Genomic DNA, 4,513 nt, shown 5'->3' with positions numbered 1-4,513 from the left:
TGCTTTCTTTCCGTCTCATTCTTTTTTAAATAAATTAAAAAATGCTACTCACCTCTTCCTGTGCTGTGGGTCTCTTTTGATCTTCCTTCCTGTTCATTTCAAAAGCTGCAAGACAACCCAGTGCACAAGGGTGACCACTACAGGAAAAAAAGACCTAGCCCACACTTGCCAGGAACTAGCAAAGCTATGAGTGACTGGCATTGTGCTACCAGGCACAGAGAAAACAATCTCCCATGCTTGCTCAACAGGGCATTTTGGTACCCAAAGAGGAAAATCCACCCCACCCCCACCCTATGATTAATTCACATGGCGCAGGGCTGGTCCAAGACATTTTGCTGCCTGGTGTCCTCCCTATCCCCAACTCAAGATGCAATATATCAACAGACCAAAATAAATACATAAATATCACAAACAACTCTCTCTGTACCTGCTACAGAAATACAGGGGCGTGGTATTATCTGCATCAGGGGTAGCCAACATGGTGCCCTCTCGTTGTTGTTGGGACTACAATTCCCATCATCTTTAACCAGAGGCCTGGCTAGCAGAGGCTGATGGGAGTTGTTGTCCAACATCATTTGAAGGGCATCAACATTGACTGGCAGCAGGTCTCCAGGTTTCAGACAGTGAGTCTTTCCCAGCCTTACCTGGGCATTCTGGGCATAGCTGTCAACTGTCCCTTATTTGGCGGGAAAGTCCCTTATCCCAGCGCCGTGTCCCACTGCTGTCCCTTATTGATGATGTTCCTTAAATTTCCCGGGTTTCAAAGGAAGCAGCTTCTCTCCCTCCCTCCCTGCCGGCCAGGGAGGAGGGAGGCTCCAACTGTGTTGCTTGGCTGCATTGCTCACCCAATAAGGAGTCTAAGAACGACTGTGGGGTGGAGCTTGCATGCCTTGTGTGTGTTGCCTGGGGACTCGCCTTTGCTCAGCGCTTCCCAGCGGAGAGGTGACAGTGGTTTTGCCGGGTTGCTGTGCTGTGGGAACCACCACTTGAGGCTTTGTTTGGCTGCTGGCTGGGCTTTCTGCCTTTGGCTCGGGAGCTGGTTGACTAAAATCCCTTATTTTGGCTGCTGATCCCTTATTTTTGAGGCCGCTGGTCCCTTATTTTCAAATCTGTAAGTTGACAGCTATAATTCTGGGGGTGGAACCTGGGACCTCTGACATGCAAAGCAGATGCTACATAACTAACAAGTTGCTGTCTTTTCCTGGCACCTAAGATCTGCTGCCCTACTCTGCCTAATGGTAGGGACGAGACACAGTACATGAAGGAGATCTCCTGCACAATCCTCATCCATGTCTTTAATGATCGGTTTCATTATATTGGGGAAGTGCATTCTATTAGGAGGGAATGTTTTGCAAAAAAATGTGTATATTAGGCAAGATTGTATACAATAACGTGTGTAATAGGATAAATGCACACTAAAATATAGGTGCAGTTGCATAAGGACTTTGAAAAATATACTATCACAAACAGATTTTGAGATGTGGACTACTAAACATAAGACTGGAAAAAATGAGACAGACTTGCCCATTTCTAGTAATCACTGAACTTTAAAAACAACCTACTGTTTTGAGCTGAGTGGAATTGAATTTTGCAAACAATGCCGAATTTTGCATTTGTAAAATTCATACATACATAAATTTGTGGAGCACACACAGCCTGGCCTCCCCATCACATTGTCTGGACCAAGAATTCTAGATCATCATTTTTTTCTAAGGCACTGTCGCGCTGCACAGGCTATGGCATGACACCAAACCAACCTGCAGACAGGATGTTAAGAACCACATATTTGTCGGGAGGTTGGGTGGGAGGACTCTCTGTTCACCACTTGTTACAAAAGGTTCAATTGACAGAAAACAAATTAGCATGTGTTTTTCATGAGACCCTCCAGAAGCAGCTGTTTCCTCCCCTGAAGTTGAATGGGTTATAGATGGAACAGCAATCAATATGAAATACGGGGGGGGGGGAGCCCCAACTGACCCAGATAGAGCTGAAACTCAGCATTCCAAATTTGTACCTGCAAATTTGGAATGCTAAATTTAAAAGCTGACTTCGCACGTTGAATGTGAAATCATTTGCCTTAATGTTTGAAATGAAAACAGTGCTGCCATTTCTTGACTGTTTCCAGTCTAACATGTATCAGAAATAAAATGCCGTTATAGTCTAAATTATAAATAACCAGGAAAACAATGTAATTTATTTATTGCATTGAGACCCCACCTTTTTCTCAAAGGAGGTCAAGGGTGGAGTACATGGTTCCACCCCCCTTCATTTAATCCCCTGTGAGGTAGGCTAGGCTGAGAGGCCCTGTGAGGTAGGCTAGGCTGAGAACAGTGACTGGTCCAAGGCCATCCAGTGAGCATCATGGCTGAGTGAGGATTTGAGAAAACAATAATTTCTCATTCTTGATCCACAAATTGCCGAGTCAGTAACTCCTTTAAATTAAGAAGATTCTGCACTTGTTAATGGATTAGAATCAACTTACATAAATGCAGCTATTTTTGCTTCTCCGGTTTAGAGACCTTGACACACATATAAGCTCAATGCAGCAGATCATAATTAAAAATGAGATGTGCAGGAAAGGGGATTCATTATTTCCTGGTATGAATGTACTGCTTAAGAGCCTCTTACCTGAAGAGGTTTTGTACCTAACTTGAATGTCTTTTACTCAAGTGAAATAATTGGGAACCATTTTCAGCCATAACAAAGACACAGGTAGAATTGAGGGTTGATCTACAGATGACAAAATATCAAGTACCACTTGAAAGTTACTTAATGGGCAAAAATTGAGGCTTCTGTAGCAGCTTGGAGAAGTCCAATTTTAATACATTTTGAGACTAGGTGATTACAGACAGATTACTTTCATTCTTGTTGTCCTTATCCTCTTATCTCCAATCCACTGTCAACATTTAGGGTTTAAATTCATTGGGCAGTGAGTGGTCTTTCTGCGTGCGTCACTGTGTTTTCACGCCTGTATGCTTATGTTACTCTCTACTTTATAAAATTACACCTAAAAGCATCAAAACTCTTTCTACACTGTCAAGGTGGTGTTTTTCCTCTCGTATTTGTTTCTCACAATTACCAAATGTTGCCTACCACCCTTGCATTTTTTGTTGAGTCACAGACCCCATCTGCATTCTGCATTTATGGCAGTATGATACCACTTTAAACAGTGATGCCATTCACAGAACAAAACCTCTAATTTTTCAGGCTGTGTGTACGCAGAATATATCTAAAGCTCACCCCACAAAGAATCCTAGGAACTCTAGTTTACCCCTCACAAAGCTACAATTCCCAGCACCTTTAACGAACTACAGTTCTCATGATTCTTTAAATGCATTGTGTGTTTGCAGCCTTATTTACAGCCAACCTATTCTGAATGTAGCCAGGTGGGAGTGGTTTTGGTTTTCAAATACGTTTTGCGTATACCTCTGTGCATCCTTAGGCAGACTCGTCATTTTGATTACCTTTTTAAAAGCATGCGTGAGAGAGGCACTCTTCACATACTCAGAGGCATTCTAGTCTAGAATTCATAGAATTGTAGAGTTTGAAGGGATCCCAAGAGCCATCTTGTCCAAAGCCCTGCAATGCAGGAATCTCAATTCAAAACATCCATGACAGATGGTCATCCAACATCTGCTTAAGAACCTCCAGGGAACGAGAGTCCACAACCTCCTGAGTCCTGAGGGAGTTTGTTCCACTGTCTAACAGCTCTTACAGTCAGAAAGTTCCCCCTGATGTTGAGTCAGAATCTCCTTTCTTGGAACTTGAAGGCATTGGTTTTGGTCCTACCCTCCGGAGCAGGAGAAAACAAGCATGCTCCCTCCCTTCAGATATTTGAAGATGGCTATCATATCTCCTAAGGGATGCGGATGGCGCTGTGGGTTAAACCACAGAGCCTAGGACTCAGAAGGTTGGTGGTTCGAATCCCAGCAACGGGGTGAGCTCCTGTTGCTCGGTCCCTGCTCCTGCAATCTAGCAGTTGGAAAGCACGTCAAAAGTGCAAGTAGATAAATAGGTACCGCTCTGGCGGGAAGGTAAACGACATTTCCGTGCGCTGCTCTGGTTTGCCAGAAGCGGCTTAGTCATGCTGGCCACATGACCCGGAAGCTGTACGTCGGTTCCCTCGGCCACTAAAGCGAGATGAGTGCCGCAACCCCAGAGTCGGTCACGACTGGACCTAATGGTCAGGGGTCCCTTTACCCCTTTACCTTTACCTATCATATCTCCTCTCCATCTCCTCTTAACATACTCAGCTGCCTCAACCATTCCTCATAAGGAATTCCTTTATTAATTCCTTTATTATCTTGGCCGCCCTCCTCTGCACACGTTCCAGCTTGTCAACATCTTTTAATTGTAGTGCCCAGAACTGGATGCAGGACTCCATTCGGGGTCTGACCAAGGCAGAAAACATACTTCTAGAATTGCTAGAATTTATAAAAGTAAAGTGGCTACCCTCTATCAGCCACAAGCACCCCACTGTTTCCTTCTAAAAGGATTCCTTAATTCCTAAGCG

Source organism: Podarcis pityusensis (genome assembly GCF_964106645.2).
Source record: "Podarcis pityusensis genome assembly, chromosome: 14".
NCBI lineage: Eukaryota > Metazoa > Chordata > Lepidosauria > Squamata > Lacertidae > Podarcis > Podarcis pityusensis.
The sequence above is the reverse complement of the archived record's forward strand: the minus strand, read 5'-3'. Positions refer to the sequence as shown.